Here is a 10289-nt window from a genome sequence, read left to right as displayed (position 1 = left end):
TCTCTTTGAACAAGCTTTTGGAAATGCAGTGTAATAGATAAACATGGAACTATGAAAGCGTGAACATGGAATGGCTAGATGATGCTATTGGAAATGAGTTTAACAGGAAGACACTGGTGATGATTATATGTTTTTGATGTTTTTTTGTATGGATTTTTATAATGTTGTGTTGAATGTTTTAAATTGTATTTTATGACTGTTGTGGCATCAAATTGCTGCCAATCTGTAAGCTGCCTTGAGTCGCTTTCGGGCTGAGGAAAGTGAGATAGAAATACTGTAAATGGAAGAGGAGAGTAGTTTTCAGGGAATTTCAGGGAATAGGGTTTTCTTTTTGTTTGCTGGGGAATTCATAAAAAAAGTGATGCTGAAAAGCAGAGGAAGAACCAAGATCGGCTCCTGCTTGCTTTCGTGTCGGGCAGCTTTTTGTACCGGGAGAGGCCTTACCATTACGATCTCCTGAAGTACTGAAGGTACCAAAGAAAGAGAAGAAATGAATTCTGCACACAAGTCTAGTTGCTAGTATGGCCAATGTTCAGACCTTTAGATCAGACCTCGTAATCCACACTGGTTTGGGATTGGTTTATCTATTCTATGCCCTGGGATGTTCATTGATTCCCAGCCTTGGCTGTATTTATTTGTTTACACAGGAAGCAATAATTAGCATTGATTAGCTTAAAGAAAGATAGCTGCTTCCTGAAAGAAGCTACCTTGAATTCTTAGCTAGACAAAGGTTGAGTTGAGCAGAATGGCCTGCCCGGACTTTGTCTTCAACAGAATTAACTCTCCTAAAAACAGGATGTGACGTCTTTGCACTTCAGAGAGTATTAACAGTGTAGCAGACCTGTGTCCCAGCAAGAAAATTCCTGTTCAACCAGCCTTTAGGTTTATGGCAGGGATTGGCAGCTAGGCAGAGCCAAATTTCCTCTTGAGACATTCCTATGAGCTGCATGTTCCTAGCAGTAGTACGAAATACCTATGTAATGGCAAACCCATCAACATGCCGGAGTTGGCAGATCAGGCTTGATTGATCCTCTGATGTTCTGCTTTTTCAGCTACTTTAAAAATGTCCCAGGACATATCTACAGTGAACCTTAAACTGGGCTTGGTCTGGACAGCTGGACGCTGAATCAAGACACCCTAGATGATTCCCCCCCCCCCCCCAATTTAATGGCACCTACCTTTCCCCTTTTGTTTGCCCTGACATCAGCCCTAGAGGAGAGGAAAGAAGAGGAAACCCCTTCCTCTCCTATCTTTCCCTGTCACTCTGGCTGTTACTTACTTAGGCGATCCCTTGTAGTCCGAGGATGATGGTCCTCCAAGTGTAGTATCCTGGGGTGGGTCCATAGGTGACTGTGGAACCCTATTCTTGATCTGCATCTTATTCCACAGTGAGGGCATTGGTTTCCAGGTGGAAGGTGGTCCCAGTCGGGGTTGGCTTGACGTGCCTTCCTCTTGGCACGTTTCTCTCTTTCACCCTCCATTCATGCCTCTTCAAATTCTGCAGCACTGCTGGTCACAGCTGACCACCAACTGGAGCGCTCAAGGGCTGACCACAGCTGACCGCCAACTGGAGCGCATAGACACCAGTTCTCAGTGTCTATGCCAGAGATTTGAAGGTTGGCTTTGAGCCCATATTTAAATTTCTTTTCCTGCCCACCAACATTTTCCATTCTTGAGTTCGGAATAGAGCAACTGCTTTGGGAGACGGTGGTCGGGCATCCGGACAACATAGCCAGTCCAGCGGAGTTGATGGTGGAAGACCATCGCTTCAATGCTGGTGGTCTTTGCTTCTTCCAGCACGCTGACATTTGTCCACTTGTCTACGTGTTATCAGAGCAAGCAATTGTGGAAAGCTTGGTGGCTCAGACTTCATGCTTTTCCCCTAGCTTCCAATAATGTGGGGCAAGGCCAAATTAAGGTGGCTTTTCTTGGAGATGAGATTTGTGCAGAGTGTAGCTGCCATGGGGCTGATCCAAATCTACGCTGACCTAAGTGGTCAGTGTAGATGGGACCCTAGTTTCTTTCTCTTCCTCCTCCTCTTATTTTTCTCTCTCTTTGTCCTCAGTTTATGTCAATCCATGCAAAATGTGTTCAAAGTTCAAAAGCAGTTTCTATTTCAGTTAACTTCTCAGGATGGAGAGGAGAGGAAAGGTGAAATGTTGCCCTTCCCAGAAGAATCAGGAAAAACTAAATTGCTGCAGTTTCTGCAGCTTGTGTGCTCCTCCTCATTAATAACATTTTAAAAGTATTCTACTTACAGTATTTATATTCAGCCCTTCTAACTCTGAAGAGGACTCAGGGCAGATCACAGAACATACATGTGCGGCAAACATTACATGCTGTTTTTATGCACAATAAATAAATAAATAAAGGTATATATTGGCTTTTCCCATCTTCGGCATCTTGGTGTCTTTGTGCTTGGTTCTGGCAATTTGGGGGTGGGGGTGGGTTGCTGTCGATCCATCCCCCTGCCAAAGAGCTTTGTTTGTAATCTTCCTGCTTTGATTGTTTATGGGTGCCTTAGAATACCTCTCTGCTTTAAAGTGATACCTATTTATCTACTCACATTTGTTTTCGAACCACTAGGTAGGCAGAAACTGGGCTAAAGAAAGGCCAGCAACACATCCTGACCCGGGGTTCGAACTGGCAACTTTTTGACTGATAAGATTTACTGCAGCTGGTGGTTTAACCTGCTGTGCTAAAGCCTGGCCTATCTTGATAACTCTGATGTTGCTTGGCCACAAGCTGGGACAGTTGGAGGGTATGCCACTGATGTAATAAGCCATCTCTGTGTTTGTTTGTAGATTTGTGGCCTTCTATTTCTGGGTAGCCCCCGGTGGTGTAGTGGGTTGAGAAGGGCAGGGTAGAAATAGTGTAAATAAATAAATAAATGCGCTGAGCTGCTGAACTTGCTGACCGAAAGGTTTCATGTTTGAATCCGGGGAGCTATCTGATCTTGAATTTAGTATCCAAAGAGCAAAATTATATTTTAAAGCAGAACACTTGGACACACACAGAGAGATAAAGGTTAGTAGGGAGAGAAGGAAATAGGGATGAAGTGTTGACTATTCGGCTGCAGGATCTGAAGATGCAGGCAAAAGATCAGGAGAAAATGCTGCTTGAACACAGCCACATAGCCCAGAAACCACACAACACTCCAGTTATTCCAGCTGTGAAAGCTTTTGACAATACACATAAATAGAGATCACTGACATCATTTTGTTTCACCGCATTTGGTTAAACCGCTGAGCTGCTGAACTTGCTGAACAAAAAGTTGACGGTTAGAATCCAACGAGTGGGGTAAGCTCCCACTGTTAGCCCCAGCTTCTGCCAATCTAGCAGTTCGAAAACATATAAATGTGAGTAGATCAATAGGTACCTCTCCGGTGAGAAGGTAACGGTGCTTCATGCAGTCATGCCGGCCACATGACTTTGGAGGTGTGATGGGACTGATATACAATGGAACCAAGGCTCACTGAGACACTGGCTAGAAAGCACCAATGAACATCTGTAGAGCTCAGTGCACATTAGGACACTCTTATCAGTGCCACAGTACACATCTGCACAATTTGCTAATAGGATTTCTTAGCCCATCTCCTATGTAGTTAAGTATACACAAATTTGCACAATATAGACCATGACAGAGAATTCTGGCCCAATGTATTTTTGCTTTGGAATAATTGGTTTCATTGGAAATGTGAGTAGATCAATAAGTACCACTTCTGTGGGAAGGTAACAGCAATCCATGCAGTCATGCTGACCGCATGACTTTGGAGGCGTCTACAGAAAATGCTGGCTCTTTGTCTTAGAAATGGAGATGAGGACCAACCCCTAGAGTCAGACACAACTAGACTCAATGTCAAGGGGAAACCTTTACTTATAACTGGAAACCTATGGACATATTGAAAACCATGGCATTAGACCTAGATGTGTACTTTGCAGGCTGCACTCTTTCTCTGTGCAGTGTAAATATTTCCAAAATAGAAGAAATCATTACCCAACTATGCCCACTCTTGGGCAGTAGATCTCTTTAAGATTCTTCACAAACTGAAATTCAGCCAAAAAGGGTTCCTTAGCAATCTCCGCCCCCAACAGCACACAGTTATGGCACTTTTGATACCATTGCTCTGCCAATATAATTTGATAAAGCACTAGACCTCCTTGGCAGACAATTCTAAATAAGGAACCTCCAACAAACCACAAATCCCAGGACTTCATAGGATGGGATCTTTGTAGTTAAAGGAGATAGCTGTATTGTGTGAAAGAGGCTGTAGACCTCTTTGTGGTTAAAGGAAAAAAAATGGAAAGAGACAACCTTTGAGGATGCCTGCCATAGATGTGGATGAATCATAGAATCATAGAATCAAAGAGTTGGAAGAGACCTCATGGGCCATCCAGTCCATCCCCCTGCCAAGAAGCAGAAATATTGCATTCAAATCACCCTGACAGATGGCCACCCAGCCTCTGTTTAAAAGCTTCCAAAGAAGGAGCCTCCACCACACTCTGGGGCAGAGAGTTCCACTGCTGAACGGCTCTCACAGTCAGGAAGTTTCTCCTCATGTTTAGATGGAATCTCCTTTCTTGTAGTTTGAAGCCATTGTTCCGCGTGCTAGTCTCCAGGGAAGCAGAAAACAAGCTTGCTCCCTCCTCCCTGTGACTTCTTCTCACATATTTATACATGGCCATCTTATCTCTTCTCAGCCTTCTCTTCTTCAGGCTAAACATGCCCAGCTCCTTAAGCCGCTACTCATAGGACTTGTTCTCCAGACCCTTGATCATTTTAGTCGCCCTCCTCTGGACACATTCCAGCTTGTCAATATCTCTCTTGAATTGTGGTGCCCAGAATTGGACACAATATTCCAGGTGTGGTCTAACCAAAGCAGAATAGAGGGCTAGCATTACTTCCCTAGATCTAGACACTATGCTCCTATTGATGCAGGCCAAAATCCCATTGGCTTTTTTTTGCCGCCACATCACATTGTTGGATCATGTTTAACTTGTTGTCCACGAGGACTCCAAGATCTTTTTCACACGTACTGCTCTCGAGCCAGGCGTCCCCCATTCTGTATCCGAAATGTCAGGAGAGAATGCTTCTGGAACATAGTCATACAGCTCAGAAAACTCATAGCAACCTAGTGATTCCGGCCATGAAAGCCTTCAACAACACAGAGTACAGATAAGTGAATATTACTGATGCAAGACAGACCCTGCTGTGCTGTTCGGTTAACCATATTTGGATTTGGCAACTTGACTCCCATCTTTATAAAATCAGCGTTCTCCATGTGGCTGAAAGACTTCGTCCCTTCTTTGAGAGTCCTCTCAGAGAGCAGACGGAAGATAAGCCTCGGAGTCATCACCCTTCCGCTTCAGTTACTCTCTGGCAGCCCTTCATCTGACAACTTGCAGCTCCTTGGAGAGAGAGAGAGAAAGGGAAAACAAGCTTCAAGGAGGTCTCAAGCTGGAGGAGGTCTCGCGTTTTTCCCTTTCTTTCTCTCTGTGAAAATGCTGTACATGATTTAGTCTGTATCTGGGTAACTGTTTCCAACACATCAGTGCCAAAGTGGAAGGCAGGGAAGGAGTGTTTTTGACTCCGGAATAAAAAAAACATGGATTATGTTGAGTCAAGATTTCTCACAGCTGTTGTACTAACTCTGACTAACTGGCAGTAGCAATTTGTTTGTTTGTTTGTTTGTTTACACAACCAAGACAAAGTTTGCTTCTCCCTTAGAATACTGGGCAAGGCAAGATCCCAAGCCAGCATGGTACAGTGGTTTGAACATTGGACGATGGGTCTGGAGACCAGAGTTTGAATCCCCGCTTGTCCATGAAACCTGCTGGTTGACCTTGAGCATGTCACACACTCTCAGCCTCAGAGAAAGGCAATGGCAAACCTCTTCTGGACAAATCTTGCCAATAAAACCCAGTGATAGGATTGCCTTGGAGTAGTTATAGATTGGAAATTACTTGAAGGCATATAACAACAACAATATCGAACATTTAGGTTCATTACCGATGGTTATCTAACATTTACATTTAGGTAAGTTAAGGTATTCTCCTGACATTAAGTCCAGTCGTGTCCAACTCTGAGGGTAGGTGCTCATCTCCATTTCTAAGCCAAAGAGCCGGCATTGTCCACAGACACCTCAAAGGTCATGTGGCTGGCATGACCGCATGGAGCGCTATTACCTTCCTGTCAGATCTACTCACATTTGCATGTTTTCGAACACCTAGGTTAGCAGAAGCTGAGGCTAACAGCAGAAGCTCAAGCCGATCCATGGATTCAAACCTGTGACTTTTCGGTCAACAAGTTCAGCAGCTCAGCGGTTTAACCCACTGTGCCACTGGGGGCTCCAACATTTACATGGCGCATTTTATTTAAAGAAATTCGCAGATTCTCACGTCTCTCTCCATCCTCATGACTTTTTCATTTGCTACTTGTGTTGTGTGTGAGATAGAAGGTTAGAGAGAGTCTTAGGATGTAAGGAACCAGATATTTGGGAGGAAATACATTATAGCACAATACAGGAGTGATCCAGGGAATCTGCCAGTCACTTACTTTGTGAACAAACAAGCTGGAGCACAGTAATCGCTGCTTTGACATGATCAAGGGTCTGTAGAACAAGCCCTATGAGGAGCAGCTTAAAGAGCTGGGCATGTTTAGCCTGTAGAAGGGAAGGCAGAGAGGAGACATGTTAACCATATATAAATATGTGAGTGGAAGTCATAGGGAGGAGGGAGCAAGCTTGTTTTCTGCTGCCCTGGAGACTAGGACACAGAGCAATGGCTTTAAATTGTGGAAAGGAGACTCCACCTGAACATTAGGAAGAACTTCCTAACTGTGAGCGCTGTTCAGCTGTGGAACTCTCTGCCCCAGAGTGTGGTGGAGGCTCCTTCTTTTAAACAGAGTCTGGGTGGCCATCTATCGAGGGTGCTTTGAATGTGATTTTCCTGCTTCTTGGCAGGGGGTTGGACTAGATGGCCCACAAGGTTTCTTCAACTCTATGATTCTATGATTCTATGAATCAGGCAGTGGATGGCAAAAAATTGGATTTTGGAACATTTTGGATTTTCATACAAGGGATGCTCAACCTGTAAATAGTGTTTTTGGATCCAATGAAAAGCGAGAAGATAACTTTAAAAGATGAGATGTTACTAGTGGTACATAAAGTTTGCCAAATAGTTAACTATTGGATGGCAAAGTAGCCATCCAATAGTCAACTGTCAACAAATCAGGTCAGTTGAAGGGTATGGAATTAAAGTGGGATCAGAATTATATTGAAATGTCCTGCGTGAACTTGATTCTGTTAGTGCAGAAAGCAATATCCGCTTCATCACATTACATCCTTTTCACACTGCGTTCTGGAGCAGGATCGGATTTAGGGTCAAGTGGCTCAAGTAACTATGAGAAAGTTTCTGCCACGTGCAGTCTCCCCATCAGGTGAAAAATAATATACAAACTCCTAAGTCTTGTTATTAGTTCTAACTAGAGTAAACTTACGGAATCAACAGGATTTTCATAAGTATTGATTGGTCAATTTCGGCATGCCCTTTACTTGTCTCTCTCTTCCTGCCATGATCTTATCTCTTGGTGTTTTGTGAAGCCAGGAAATTAGACCCTAACTTAGACCTGGCCTTTGTATAGTTGAAACAAGGGAGAGGCTAACGATGATGGACAGGTGACTTACCCTATGACTGCAACCAAAGGAAGCCAGCTATCTGCAGAATTCCTGGAACCTTTGACTGCAAGCAAACATTTAATACAAAGCAAGTACCAGAACAGGGAGCTCACGCCGCTTTCCGGATTCGAACCTGCGACCTTTCAGTCAGCGAGTTCAGCAGTTCAGCGCTTTAACCCACTGGGGGTCCAGTCGTCTTTATAAATTACTTTTATGATCTTGACCACATAATTATGTTGTCTAGCGACATGTGTCTCAGTTTTCATTAGTGAAATGTTAGGGAGTGTGATTTAGTTGGGATTGAACAATAAGATCCAGGCCAAATTGTTCCTCTTTGCTTGTTGTGCTGGCAACAGATTTCCTCATGAACATGTTAACTTAAAAACAAAAACATTCCAGGCCAATGCCATCAGTGCACATTCAATGAATGACGAGCGAGTGAATGTGTCAGTCCCTTGTATGCAAACTGATTATTTTCTATGATTAAAATCGCTTAGGCATGCAAATTGGGAATTGCACTTGTATAGCATGCCACATTGTCATCCAAGGAGGAAAAAATAAAACAAGACTCATAGTGCAGCTTAAACATTTGTATTTGTTACAGCGCATGCTCTTCTACAGCCCACACCAATGGCTATGTTTTAATGATTTTGTTGTTTTCCCTATTAAGGGCAAATTTAGCGACTTCTCTGGAATGGAAACAAAAATAAAGGAAGCATCAAATAAGTGAACATGTTAAAGAAGAGGTAGTGAAGATATTAGTTGCCAGAGGAGCTATTTGTTTGCTCTTCTGAAGTCATTTCCTCTCTCTTCTAAGTAAGCATCTCTGTTGTGTGGACTCCAGACCGAGCCTAGCACTGAGAATTTAGCAAACACCATATTCTAAAACAGGATTGGGAATCCTCCAACTTCCCTTGGACTGCAACTCCTACTTTGTTGGACTGACCACATTGTCCAAATGCCCAACTGCCTGCTGGGCTGTGGAGTTTCAACATCTGGAGGGTTGCATGATTTCCACCTTGGCACTATACTTTGCTTCAACCAACATGGTTCTTTTAAAGTGAAAACTGAACTTTTCTTGCAGAATGCAGGGACCTGAGAGCTTTCCTGGCAAGCAATAGGATACTAACATCATTTAATCAGATAGAGCAGCAGTTCTCAACCTTCCTAATTCTGCAACCCCATAATACAGTTCCTCATGTTGTGATGACACCCAACCATACAAATATTTTCATTGCGATTTCATAACTGAATTTTTGCTACTGTTATGAATCGTAATGTAAAAATCTCGTATGCAGGATGTATTTTCATTCACTGGTACAAATTTGGCACAAATACTCGATATGCCCAAATGTGAATACTGGTGGAGTTGGGGGGAGGGTTAATTTTTTTTCATTTGGGAGTTGTAGTTGCTGGGATTTATAGTTTACCTACAATCAAAGAGCATTCAGAACTCCACAAATGATGGAATTGAACCAAACTTGGCACACAGAACTCCCATGACCGACAGAAAATACTGGAAGGCTTTGGTGGGCATTGACCTTGAGTTTTGGAGTTGTAGTTCACCTACATCCAGAGAGCATTGTGGAATCACACATTGATGGATCACCACCAAACTTGGCATGAATCCTTAATATGCCCAAATGTGACATTACCGAGTTGTAGTTGCTGGGATGTATGGTTCACCTACAATCAAAAGCATTCTGAACCCCACCAATGATAGAATTGGGCCAAACTTCCCACACAGAACCCCCATGGCCAACAGAAAATACTGTATTTCCTGAAGGTCTTTGGTGACCCCTCTGACACTCCCTTGTGAGTCCCCCAGGTTGAGAAATTGCGAGACAGACAGAAAGACAAACAAACAAATGTGGTCATGCATTCCCATTGGAATTTCATTTCAGGATTATTTCTGGCTCTGAGGTTTCTGGGCCCAAACTTGAGCTGTAGGAACAGCTCCTTAAGATTTCATCCCTTGGCATTTCTCCCATCACACTTGTCCAAGGCCTGGCTGTTGTTTGGTCTCTTGCTTAGTTGTGTCAAGTCCTACAGCTCTTTTTTTCCTCCAAGGGCAGGAAGGGAGTGCACAAACCCAAAATAACCACTAACCACTTCATGTCCTATTTGCATCTATTTCAGGGAAGCTTTAGGGGCTTGGTGGGGAATGAATGACACATCAATCATTCCCTAATAAATCTCAGTTAACAAATCTCTATTCAGTTCTCATTTATATATGTAAGGACTCTCTGCCTTAGAGAATCCAGCTGGGTGTGCAAAAAAGGAAAAAGCTGCATTTTAAAATTCCAGCTGCAAACCATTGAGCTGGAAACAATGACCTTCAATTTCATCCAACGTTTGGCAAAAAGCAATTTTTCCAAAGACTGGAGAAGCTGATATGAAAAAGCAGCTGTTATGTCTTCAGGCATTAGCTCTAGCTAATATGAAGGAGTTCTTTTCTCGGGCAGAAGTCTACCGGTATATCATATAGCCATCCAAAGTAATCTCAGAAATCACAAATCAGTAATATATGAGACAAAGGAGAAGAAATCTGGTTTTGAGCTTCACCAAGATGAGCAGCCAGGGAGAATTACTGATAAGACAGGATGCTATAAA

This window comes from Anolis sagrei, chromosome 1 (assembly GCF_037176765.1).
Source record: "Anolis sagrei isolate rAnoSag1 chromosome 1, rAnoSag1.mat, whole genome shotgun sequence".
Classification (NCBI taxonomy): Eukaryota; Metazoa; Chordata; class Lepidosauria; order Squamata; family Dactyloidae; genus Anolis; species Anolis sagrei.
This window is presented reverse-complemented; position numbering follows the sequence as displayed.